The following is a 13599-nucleotide window of genomic DNA, read 5'->3' on the forward strand; positions in this document are numbered from 1 at the left end:
ACCACTTGCCGACCGCCGCACGACTATCTACGTCGGCGGTCAGCCCCTCACAGGCAAACTAACGTAGGGCTACGTTGCTTGCTTGTGAGGGTCTAGGGAGCGAGCGCGCGCCCCCGGGGGCGCGCTCCCGCTCCCGCGTGGTCACGGACCCCCCCGCGCATGTGACCAGCGGACCCGATGTCCGCCGGTCACTCGGCGATCGGCGGGGGAGAGGGAGAATGTCAGGCAGCTTGTGTAAACAAACTGCCTGTCATTCTCCTCGCTGCAAAGACACTGATAAAACGGATCTGGTATGTAGATCCGTTGATCAGTGTCCTTACAGCTAGAGCCACAGCCAATCACAGTAGAAACCACGCCCCTAGGGACACACACAGCCCCTCCCTTCCAAATAAAGTTAACCCCTTCACTACCAGTGTATTTTTACAGTAACAGTGCATATGTATAGCACTGATTATTGTAGAAATGTCACTGGTAACCCCAAAAGTGTCAAAAATGTCAGTCAAGGGTCCGATCTGTCCGCCGCAATGTCGCAGTACCGCAAAAAAAATCGCAGATCGCCGCCATTACGCGTTAAAAAAAAAAACAACAAAAATGACAAAAATCTTTCCCTTTGTTAGTAAACGCGATAACTTTTGCGCAAACCAATCAAAATACGCTTTTTGCGATTTTTTTTACCAAACATAGGTAGCATAAAACAAATTGGCCGAAAATTTTTAAAAATTTTGATTTTTACATTTTTTTTGGGGGGAATTTCATATAAAAAAATGTGAAAAATATTGCTATTTTTGCAAAATTGACGCTCTTTTTTTGTTTATAGCGCGTGATCAAAAAATCGCACAGGTGATCAAATACCACCAAAAGAAAGCTCTGTTTGTGGGAAAAAAAGGACGTCAAATTCGTTTAGGTACAGCGTCGCACGACCGCGCAATTGTGCGTTAAATTCACGCAGTGCCGAATCGCAAAATACCCCCTGGTCGGAATGGGGGTAAAATCTTCCGGGGCTTAAGTGGTTAAGTAAAAAAAAACCCATTTGAATAAAAACCTGAAAAATCATTTTTTTCCCCTTAAATTGTTGATTTTTTGAATAGCAGATTAGAACAGCAGTGTCTAAACACTGTATGTCACAGTAAAATATGAAGGAAAAAAGTATTTTTTTTAAAAAATTCATATTAACCGCTTGCCAACTGCCGCACAACTATTTACTGCGGCAGTCAGCCCCGTACAGGCAAAGCGAAGTAGGGCTAAGTTGCTCTCCAAGGAGCCTCTGATGTCCGCCAGGCCCCCGCGATCTCCTGGTGGAGAGGGAGAAAGGCAGGCGGCTAATGTAAACAAAGCCGCCGGTCATTCTCCCTGATGTAACTGCAGAGACTACACGATCCTGCTATGTAGGATCGTATGTCTCTGTGGTTATATCACTAGCCATGCCCCTTTACAGTTAGAATCATGCCCCTAGGGACACACTAACCCCTTGATCACTAATAAAGTTAACCCCTTCCTTGCCAGTGTCATTTTTACAGTAACAGTGCATATGTATAGCACTGATTACTGTAGTAATGTCACTGGTACCCCTAAAAGTGTCAAAAATGTTAGTCAGAGGTCCGATCTGTCCGCCGAAATGTCGCAGTCCTGCAAAAAAAATCGCAGATCGCCGCCATTACTAGTTAAAAAAAAAAAACAATAAAAATGATATAAATCTTTCCCTTAGTTAGTAAACGCAATAACTTTTGCCCAAACCAATCAAAATACGCTTATTGCAATTTTTTTTATCAAACATATGTAGCAGAAAACAAATTGGGCTAAAATGTTAAAAAATTTAGATTTTTACATTTTTTTGGGGGAATTTCATATAAAAAATGTGAAAAATATTGTTATTTTTTCAAAATTGTCGCTATTTTTTTGTTTATAGAGCAAAAAGTAAAAATTGCACAGGTGATCAAATACCACCAAAAGAAAGCTCTGTTTGTGGGAAAAAAGGACGTCAATTTCATTTGGGTACAGCGTCGCACAACCGTGCAATTGTCCGTTAAAGTCACGCAGTGCTGAATCGCAAAATAGGGCCTGGTCTTTGAGCAGCCAAATTCTCCGGGGCTAAAGTGGTTAAGCAGACACATATGCACTGAGCTTGAATTACATGGCTGCTACATGCTGCACGCCTAACAGGTTGGATACTGCTGTTGTTCTATTCCGCTATTGATTAAAAAAAACCCATTTGAATGAAAACCTGAAAAATTATTTTTTTCCCCTTAAATTGTTGATTTTTGAATAGCAGATTAGAATTTTTTTTTGTAAATCCATATTAAGCAGACACATATGCACTGAGCTTTCATTACATGGCTGCTACATGCCGCACGCCGCCCACCTAACAGACTGATAAAAGTTTTTTTTTCTCCCTCCTCCTCACTGGGCTCAGGTCAGGGCAAAAAGATTGTGCACTGCACCCCCACACAATAAAATCGATGTTGATGGCTGTCTGATTAAAAAAGATTTTCCTATTCTTTCCCTGAAAGCAATCTCCAGCCTACCCCTACTATAATCTCCTATCTCTCCCTCATATCAGCAGCAGCAGGAACCTGACCCTACAGTAGTTAGAGCAGAGTGACGTGCGGCGCTACGTGACTCCAGCTTATATAGAGGCTGGGTCACATGCTGCACTGGTCAATCACAGCCATGCCATTAGTAGGCATGGCTGTGATGGCTTCTAAGGGCACACTAGTTAAATGCTTGTTGATTGGCTGCCCTGCAGCTGTTGAAACCGCGCCATTAAAACCGCACCAAAACATTAAAACCGTGGCAAAACATGAAATAAAATTACAGAACAACGGACTGTATCCCGAATATACAGTAAAATGTTCGGGTCTGTGTCCGGGTACCGAACACCCAAAAGTCCTGCACGATCCCGAACAATACAGTCCGTGTTCGCTCAACCCTACTCTCCAGGATTGAGGAGTTGCCCTCCTCAATCCTGGAGAGATCTGTGCCAGTTCATATCATAGGAATGAATTGTTTCTCCTGGTGAATGGAAAGCGATTAGAGAATATTTGAGTGAATGTAAATATGCACTTTCCATTTGTTTCAGAATAACCATTTGCTCACCTCTACCTAGAGCTCGCTATTCTTATAACAATCACAATCTATAGCTGAACTGAGCATTCAAAGATTTGATTTCTAGCACAATAAAGCAAGTTCTGTAAAGTGTTACAAGAAGAGCTTCAAACTTAAGCATTTTCAAGATTTGATTGTCTGGCAGTTTTCTTGCCTAATCATCTGGGATGTTTAATGTTTCTACTGAATTTCATATCTAATTGTAATGGTGAGAAAATAATGTTTGCAGCTCACTGTGAAGATAGATCTCCCTGACAACACAGAGAACTAGTGCATTTTTTATGAGTATTATCATCACTTCACTGCACTATGTGTTTTTCGTCAGTCTTTTCTAAGTATATGTCTATCTTATTTCAGTAAGAGGAATACTGTTTTATATCACTAAAACAATTCTGAATTACCATTGAAAGGAGTATGCACTCTAGGCAGATATAAATAACACACATTAATGTATCTACGTAAACATTAATACATCATTAAATGTATTTTTTTACATAATGGTTAGTCAGCGCTTATGGGGATTAGGCAGCTTGCAAACAAACATGTTGGTACACAAACCCTAACACAAAATGCAAAAAACAAATGTGCAGCACTAAACTAATTTTAAATGTAATACATTGTGAGAAAATAACAATAATATCAATAGTTAAATGCATTAATAACAACCATAAACCAGGGGCAAGACTGGGATGTGAGATCGATAATACGCCTGATGCTGAAGCTCTGTACTTATAACCTTTCCTGCTACTTTTTCCAGCCATTGTTTTTTGTTTTGGTGCCCTCCAACTGGTGATCCTACTTCCTTGGAACCACTGCAGCCTCCTAGTTTTTATCTGATGACTCTTCCTAATTTGTGCTCCACACGGACCGGTCTGAGTGCTTTTAGCCTCTCCCCTTGGAGGCCATCTTGACCACAAGGTCTCCTGCAGCAGCCATGTCTATCGGCACACAGACCTCCTCAGAAGCTGCAGCCATGGACTATTCCTCCAGCACTGTCATGGTGACGATCACTGCCTGCAAGGAAACCCTAACAGCCAAAATTCATTTCCTGGCAACAGACATCAGTCTCATCTGCCATGACCTGGACAAGTTCAGGTCCAGGGTTTCTGAGGTGGAGAATCAAGTTTCAATGGTGGAGGACAGGGTCCGGTCTGACTCCAGAGAGCTGTGAGCTTTACAGGTACAAGGTCCAGTCACTGCAGTGGCGGGCCATCAACCCGAGAATCGCTTCCAGAGTAACAATATCTGCATCCTGGGTCTGTCAGAATGGGCCAAACCTGCAGAATGTGCCAAACATCTCCTGGCTGGTTTATTTGACCTCGCCAATATGCCACCTACCTTTGGGTTGGAGTGAGTCCACAGGGTCCCACTGATACCACCTAAACCTGGTCTCCACCATGTCCTTTCCTTCTGATGCAAGTCATTCACTGAAGTGCACAAGAGGCTTCAGGACAAAGATACCCACTTTAGCCTTCTTTACCCCAGCAAGATGAGAATTTTTGACAGAGATCAAGCCTGCTTTTTCGATTCTCCTGAAGTTACCTCTGCCTGCCTGGACACCTATTGAGGCTCCCACTGCTGTTCTTTATCACCAGTGCCCTGTTCTGCATCCTAGATGCCAGCTAAGTACTGTTCTCTTCTGTTTTATTTCACCTTGAGAGGGGAGAGGAGCTCTGTTTTCTTTTTCTCTTTTATATTATACATGATCCTGCAGTGATCAGGGGTCCCTCTTTCCCTTCCTTTACCAGTCCTCATAGTGATTTTCCTTAATCCAGGCATTCCAATGTAAACGTCACAGACTGCACCAAGTTTACTGTTTCCACTGTTTTCCAGTTTTTTCTCAGATAGCTAACTTGTCCTACACTCTGGGAGGGTGACTCTGCTCTCTCTCTCCCCCTCGCCTATCTGAGGTTATTCTTTCAAATTCATTTTACATAGTGTTTCACTATTTCTTAGTACTGTTTACTGTTTTTTGTGTTTAGGCCCTGTTTACATTCTCCTAAGTTCTGTGAGGATGGTGCTAGATAAGGGCAGGGTAGGCACTTCAGAGCCCATTGGGTTTATCTCTGCTGTTTTGTTTGTGTTTGTTGTTTTTTAGTACTGGTTTCCTTGGCATTTGCTGCCTCAGAGATGTCCTAACTTGCACCACGGTCCCCTGTATGTTTAAATATTTTCCCATCTACACTATGGCTACACATGACCATGCCTCATTTACCGTCCTGTCCTGGAATGTCCGTAGGCTAAATTCTAAATTTAAGAGAGCAGTACATTTTCGTTATCTCAAATCTCATTCCCCTCTTATAGTACTCTTGCACGAAATGCATCTCATGGGCAGTAAACTTTTAGCTCTCAAAAAATCATGGATCCAAAAGGCCTTCCATGCATCTTATAGGGGAGTGTCCATATTGATCAGCAAATCCCTTGTATGATTGAACATGTACATACGGACCCCCAGGGCAAATATGTGGTAGTGCTGTTTGAATTGTGGGGCCAACATTACATTATGACTGCTGTGTATATTCCTCCCTCAATTTTCCCCTATGTTTCTCTATAATGTTCTGGAGAGGATCACCCTGTATTGCCCTGCTAAATTACTACTTATTCGGGATTTTAATGCCATCTTAGCCCCCGACCTTGATAGACCCCCCCCAAAACAGTCCACAATGGATCTGGTTGCGTGGACTAAGGCAGTGAGGGTAATGGTGGTTTGGAGATTTAAGCATCCTACAACCAGATCGTATTCCTGCTTCTTCACCTCATATAAGACGTCTTTTCGGATTGACCTGACCTTTGCTAACTCTGCTTTGCTGTCAGATCTAATGGATGCTGTTTACTTACCCAGTGGCCTCTCAGATCATTGCCCTTTGGACCTTACAATTAGATCTCCTTCTTCCCCTAACACTGCCCTTTGGCGTCTGGGGCCACACTGGGTTATGCTGCTAAACCCTTTCAAGGCCAAGTTTGATTTACACCTTGCTGTAATGATCAGGTTCCCCACCTGCAACCGAAAAATAGAAAAAAAAAAAAGAAGCTCATGCTTCTCAAGATACATCCCGTAATAATGAGCTGTTTGAGTTTGACAGCTCTTTTATAGGGATCTGACATCACAGGCTCCCCATAATCCACTGCTCAGGTTCAGTGAATAAATTACATGACGTTATGTAATTTATTCACTGCACCTGAGCAGTGGATTATGGGGCGCTCGTGACATCAGATCATAAAAGAGCTGTCAAACTCAAACAGCTCATTAGCATGGGATGTATCTTGAGAAGCATGAGCTTCTTTTTTTTTTCTATTTTTCGGTTGCAGGTGAGGAACCTGATCATCGGGGGACACTATTTTTTTATTTTTATTTTTTAATAAAGGACTTGTTCAAAATTGGCTTTTGTCTTTATTTTTTTTGTACACTTTTTTGGTGAATGGGTAGGGGTACGATATACCTGAGATCCATTTACATAGGGGAGGGTCGGGATTTGGGGGCCCCCTTGTTCCAATAAGCCTCTCCCCCACAGGCCACCACAACCACAGCCAACGGTTGTCGGGAAGAGGCCTCTGTCCCCATCAACATGGGGGCAAGGTGCTTTGGAGTGGGAGGGCAGAGCCCACCTGCCCCAAAGCACCCACCCCCCCATGTTGAGGACATGTGGCCTGGTATGACCAGCCAGGCTGTGTGCTCGGATAAGGGTCCGGTATGGATTTTAGGGGGAACCCCATGCCATTTTTTTTTTAATTTTGGCGTGGGGCCTGGTATGGACTGGGGGGGGGACCCCACAAGTTTTTTCATTTTTTTAATCTGTATTGCTGGGAGCCGACAATACATTACAATGCAAGCAATTTTAAATTACATTTTTTCCTTTAGAAATGTCAGTATTGATGCAGCAGGCTATATACATTGCACAAATGTGCCACTTTACAGGCACATTAAGGGGGCCCTCCAGGCACAATATTTAAAGGAATTTTTCATTTTTATTGTTTCACTTTAAGCATTATTAAAATCACTGCTCCTGTAAAAAATGTTGCATTGATTCATTTCCCCCAGGGCAGTACCCAGGTCCCCATACACTTTTTTGGGCCAATAACTTGCATTTAAGCCTTTAAAATTAGGACTTTTGATTTTTCATGTTCGTGTCCCATAGACTTTAATGGAGTTCGCATGTTCGCTAGAACATTTCTCCTAATCGAGATTTTCTGGTGCGCACCGAACAGGGGGGCGTTCAGCTCATCACTATTTTTTCCACAGTCATTTCCCACAGTCCTCCCCATTCAATCTGTTCTGGAGATTGTACTAAGATCAAATGCACTGATAAACCTACCTCCTGTTTGAATTCCCATCTCACTACTCTGTCCCTGCCTGTCCTAAAGGGCCTTAGGGCTAGATAGCTACTAGATCCAGTACCAGACCTTCACAATGATGATTGGGATGATGTATGGGATTTCCCCTTTCGATCCTTAGTGGGATCTTAAGGGATCGTCCAATTCAATTCAAAATGTCATCTGTACTTATTTTATTTCATATAGATTGCATAAAATGAAGTCCATTCATTTGTGCTGGAGGTGTCCTTTGGGGGTTTTCACATATAATTTGAATCTGTCTGATAATTAGCAAATTCTGTGAAGAAGTGTTTTTAATAAATTTAGTTATCTCCATCCCTTTTCAACCTTCAATGTCCACTTGTATATTGGGCTTGGTTGAACACATATTACCTACAGTGGCTGAGCGCACTTTGGTTAGCCTGCTCTTATTGTATGCAAGAAAAGCCATTGCTCTACATTGGAGGAAACCCCCCACCCCCGTCTACTACATTCTGGAATCAATTGGTCAATAAAAGCTTACCGCTCTACAAGGATAATTATGACAACAGAGGTTGCCCTAAAAAATATGACAGGGTTTGGTCCAAACGGTTAGTGGAGCCTTCTATGACTTCTGATATGTCCACAGAATTACTGTATATTCCTTGTTATAATACATTACCATCAGGGTATCCCCCACTTTCATCTGTTCATACGTACCTGTTATTGTGCTGTCTTTAGATTTTATGTCTGTCTGTGACTTTAAAATTCAATAAACAAATATTAAAAGAGCCACCAGGCAGGAAACGGAAGATCTAGAAGAGTAATGTAGAGATACAGAAGCTGCGTTTTTGAAAACACTAACTGAAATAAATAGGGAAAAATGGGAAATGACAGTAAGAAAATATACTACACATATAGCAGCAATAGCTAAATACAAACAATTTGAATATCAACAGAAGTACTTTGAACAAGGGAATACTTCAAGTCATCTTTTAGCACATATGGCTAAGCAACAAAGTACAAGTTTAGTTATAACTAATATACAGCGCCCTGACGGGGAATGCGTAAGGGATGTGGCTGGTATTATGTCATGCTTTCACTCATTTTATACTGATATGTATGCCACCTCTCTTACGTATAATGCAGATGAAATTTCAACTTATCTGAATGAAATACACTTTCCAGCCTTAACAACCGAGCAGGTTAAATCATTAGAGGAAAATCCAAGCGAGGAAGAAGTAAGAAGAGCAATAACAAGTCTAGCAATAGGAAAGGCTTCAGGACCAGACAGACTTCCGTTAGAAGTATATAGTAAATACGTGGATGTTCTTGCTTCAGTGCTAGTTCAAGTATTTGATGCAGCTTTCAGGGTAAAAAGACTTCCTGAATCCATGTATTTAGCTACAGTAGTACTAATTCCAAAACAGATAAACTTTGATTGTGCTTCATACCGATCCATATCAATATTAAATACAGACTACAAAATTCTTGCAAAAATTTTGGCCCATAGATTAAACAATGTAATACTTAATATTATACATCCAGATCAAACTGGATTTATGCCAGGAAAATCCACATCTATAAATCTTCGAAGAACACAACTTATAGCTCAGCTTAGAGATCAACTACCAGACTCAAGTGTCTTGGCCTCTCTTGATACAGCAAAGGCTTTTGATTCTATTGAATGGCCCTTTTTGCAGGCAGTGCTTAGGGCATTTGGATTTGGGGAGAAATTCTGTTCTTGGGTGGAAATAATGTATCTAAATCTAACTTCTCAGCTGTTGGTAAATGGCTTTTTAACAAAGGCCATACAATTATATAGAGGCACCCGGCAGGGATGCCCTCTATCAGCACTCTTATTTTCAGTAGCTATTGAATCTTTGGCACTTCGACTTCGGCAAACCCCTTCTGTACGGGGCATTACATTGGCAGAAAGGATAGATATAGTGGGATTATATGCTGATGATCTTGTTTTATATTTAAATGATGCACATGGATCATTGGAAGCAGCTATGCATATAATAGAACTATTTGGTTCTTATTCAGGCCATTGCAACCACAGCTACTCACACTAAGCAAGGATTCAAGTTTATTAAAGGTAGTGTCCTCTTTCAAATAACTGGGAATAAATATTACAAGATTACCACAAGCAGCTTTACAGGCTAGCCTTAATCCACTCATGACAACAATTAAAACTAAATTAGCTACTTGGGCTAAATTACCACTTTCAGTTGCAGGGAGAATAAATTTAAGCAAGATGGTCCTATTACCGAAATGTTTATACATTTTTTTCACTTATGTCGGTTATAGACCCTAAAACTATTTTAAAAAAAATAGATGCCCTATTTACCACATTTATTTGGGGAAAGGGTAGAAATAGAATAAGGTTAACCACACTTCAGAGAGCTAAAACAGAAACAGGTATGGCACTTCCTAATATATACAGATACTATCTCGCTGGACAACTTAAACATCTCACAGGATGGATAGTACCAGTAACACCACAGATGGTAGAATCAGACCTGGCTCATGTTTTACAAATCAATAATTTACTTATAGCCCTAGAAGCACCTTTGAATAAATTAAAATATAAGCAAATACCAATGTTAACATTAGCTCATACAATATGGAGAGAGGCAAAACGTATAGAGGGAAACACACAAATAAACATGGATCTCCCACTATGGCGAAACCCAATGTTTAATCAACTGAAACAATTGGTAGAGTATCAGTTCTGGGAACAAAAAGGGATATCCGTCCTTGCAGACGTATATGACATAACACATATGTACTCTTTTTCAGATATACAAATGAAATATGATATACCACATACCTCATTATATAGATACCTACAGTTGTGACATGCGTTACAAGCGCAATTTGGAGTTTTGGGACCTGGAATCTCTACATATCCAATGATTGGTATCCTTAGGTTAGGTAAAGGATTAATCTCTAAAATATATGCACATTTAACCAGGGTTAATTCAGGAATGAATCCCTTGGCAATAAGAACAAAATGGCAGGAAATAATTCCCAATTTAACTGATGAAGATTGGGAAGAAGCTTGCTCTTCCCATTTATATGTATCGCCAGCAGCAAACAATAGGTTAATACAATTATATATGCTACATCAATCATATCTCTCTCCAAGTAGACATTATGCAATGCAAAGCATTGCATCTCCTAAATGTTTGAGATGCAGTGCTAAGAGGGCAGACTTTATACATATTATGTGGTTTTGTCCAGTGATACCAAGATTCTGGCAGGAAATAATTCAAATATTATCCTCTGTCCTGAATATGCCTGTACCTTTGACCCCAGAAACTTGTTTGCTGGGTATATTAGATGAAATAACATGGTCTAGATATCACAAGATAATGCTTAGAGAAACACTGTTTATGGCAAGGAAAACAATCACAGTTAAGTGGATTCAAGTGAAGCCCCCTGCTGTTAAGAACTGGATAAGAGCGGTAAATCAGATTTTACCATTTGAAAAAGTATTGTATATGCATAGAGGATGCTCAACAAAATATAATAAAATTGGTGTCAATCAACATTAACCAATGGTTGAATATAGATAACCAAGAGGATATAGAGGGATGCACATAGTATGATGAGGAACTAAATCTAAGATTGCGATGGAGCAAGGGGTTGGGGCACACCAGGACAAGGGTGATCAATTAAGCTAAATGGATATACCTTGGCATAAAGAGATAATGAATACTAAGTAAACAGATAATTATTTGGATATTGTATATATTTTTTATTTTATATTGTTTTGTCCCTTTGTGGAAAGGACGTTTGGAATGTTAATTTTTATGCACATATTGAAATAAAAAGAATTAAAAAAAAAATTCAATAAACAGATAAAAAAAACAACGCTAAACCAAATGTCCACTATATGCCATGTCATATGAATAAAGTTAATGAATAAAGAAATAAATGTGTCTCCACCACTGTTGTCCGATTACATTTTCCAATTGTGTCCGCACCACACCCTTTAAGTGAATTGCTAACAGACCAGAAGGTTTTGCTGCAAATACTACAGCACAGCCAGTTCAAATATTAACACCCCGGTTGTTTTGCTCTTCCACTGTCATCGATTGTCACTGCCCCTTTAAAGGATAAGTTCACCTTTGGGAGCATGGTGCACATTCCACCTGATTTTAGGGTGGAACATGTAACATGTCTCCAATGCTGCAGCCACTGACTCCACCCCCATGGGAATAGTACCACTGGATTGGCGTAGGGCCAATGTGGTGCCTATATTTAAAAAGGGATCAAAGTCTTTGCCAAGTAACTATAGACCTGTTAGTTTAACTTCTATAGTTGGGAAGATACTGGAGAATGTATTTAAAGACCACATAGATGAGTTTTTGCTTGAAAAAAATATTTTAAGCAACAGACATCATGGACTTATGAAAGACAGAAGTTATCAAACAAACGTGGCATCTCTACCGGCAACAAGGCAAGTTATTATGTCATTGCGCATTTCCCGCCACACCACCGTCAGCCTATAAAATGCCAAGAGCCAAGCAGGCAGAACAGAGGAGCCTCATGGTGGAGTCTGACTGTGGGAGTCTGTGCTGCGGAATGGATGGCATCCATCTGACCATGGTCACAGAGGGAGTCACAGACACCAGCCCAGCAGCTGCCCAGGCACAGGTCAGTCAAACAAAGACAAAGTCTGGAGCAGGCGGTGCCTGAGCGCCCCATGTGATGTCATGGTGCAAGGGAGCCAAGCGGAGCGGCCGAACCTCGCGTGCGGGTCTGTGAGACGGGAGCAAGGCAAGTCGGGAGCGGGACTGTCAGTGCTGTTTGGACTGGAGTGGACTGAAGGGACTACCTGGCATGGAGAGAGTTTATCCCTGTGACTCAGTACAGTAGGGGACTAGATGTGTCAGTGAGGTGTCATCATCATCTGTGCTGCTGCACACTGTCAGTGTCACTATGAGAGTTAATTTCATGTGTGTGTGCCTGACCATTCTAATTTCTCTAATGTGGGCTACTTACTATAGCGAAAATCAAGCAGAAATATGTTTTTTGCTTTAATATCTACCTTAAATCACATTGTTAATGGCATATTGTTCTTGTTTGTAGCCTAAATAGCGAAATTTGAATTTAAAACTGTATTTTTTTTAAAATATTGAAAAGCCAGTAAAAACTTGTCTGTGCCTGTAAATTTTGTGTGTCAGTGAATTTAAACCCAGTAGGTTGGCAACATCGATACAACATAGTGTATAGAATGCAGCAGTCAGAGTTATGAAGCACAAAACATAGCATACAGCGTGCAGTCAAAAGGAGTATCCCTCAAATTCAAGTGCATGTCAAGCCAAAATACTTTTTGGGGTTTTTTTGGGATAAAGCGCTGAAGGGTGAGAAACCCTTATTTTTACTGTTATCCAGAGTTCATTAGAAATACTTTTCCTCAAATATTATCCTGCTGACTATGGTTTCACTAGGAAGTGAAAGAATATCTGCAACATGGACACAGATCGGAATAAAAATCTTAGAACTATAGATCATTTTATTTGTTGCTAAAAAAGTAATATAAAAACAGCCAACCTTCTTTGGGAGCAACACTACTCCCTCTTCATTAGGGCTCTAGATTTGCCTCTAGATTTGCCTACCTCCAGACCAGATGCATTCTTTTCCAACTCATTCTTGTTGCAGTAAGTTTAGACTTGCCTCCTCCTATTACTTCAATTGTTTTTGTTATTGCTCTGTTACCCCAATATAAATCCTCCAATCTCCCTAAAAACCCTTGATCCTTAATCTTGCCCCTGCACCAACCTCCTGTCGGAATTGCACTGGCTATTCAAGCAGAGAGGGCACAAGCGCCAAAACTCCCAAAAGTACTGCTCTGGCTGTGCAGCTGCTGTCTAGGAGTTCCCTGTCATGCTGCTGCTGAATTGTCCAAGCCTGAAACAAACTGTTTCTTTCTCCATTCTAGGTACTGCCAGGTAAAGCATTTTCCAATATGTGCAGGGTGGGTTCTACAAAGTTGCGGAAAGTGCAAGTTGCAGCTCTGCAGGTTTGGACTTTGCAATGACCTAAGTCACCTTGAGAGAGACCCAGTGTAAATGCCACTGGTGCTCTACGCTAGCAATGCCCAAATCGGGAAGACTCAGGTTAAGGCCTTGCTGACATCTGGATACATTGTACATCCAGACAACATATATAATGGAGTGAAAACTTTGCTCA

This window comes from Pelophylax lessonae (genome assembly GCF_965119305.1).
Source record: "Pelophylax lessonae genome assembly, chromosome: 5".
Classification (NCBI taxonomy): domain Eukaryota; kingdom Metazoa; phylum Chordata; class Amphibia; order Anura; family Ranidae; genus Pelophylax; species Pelophylax lessonae.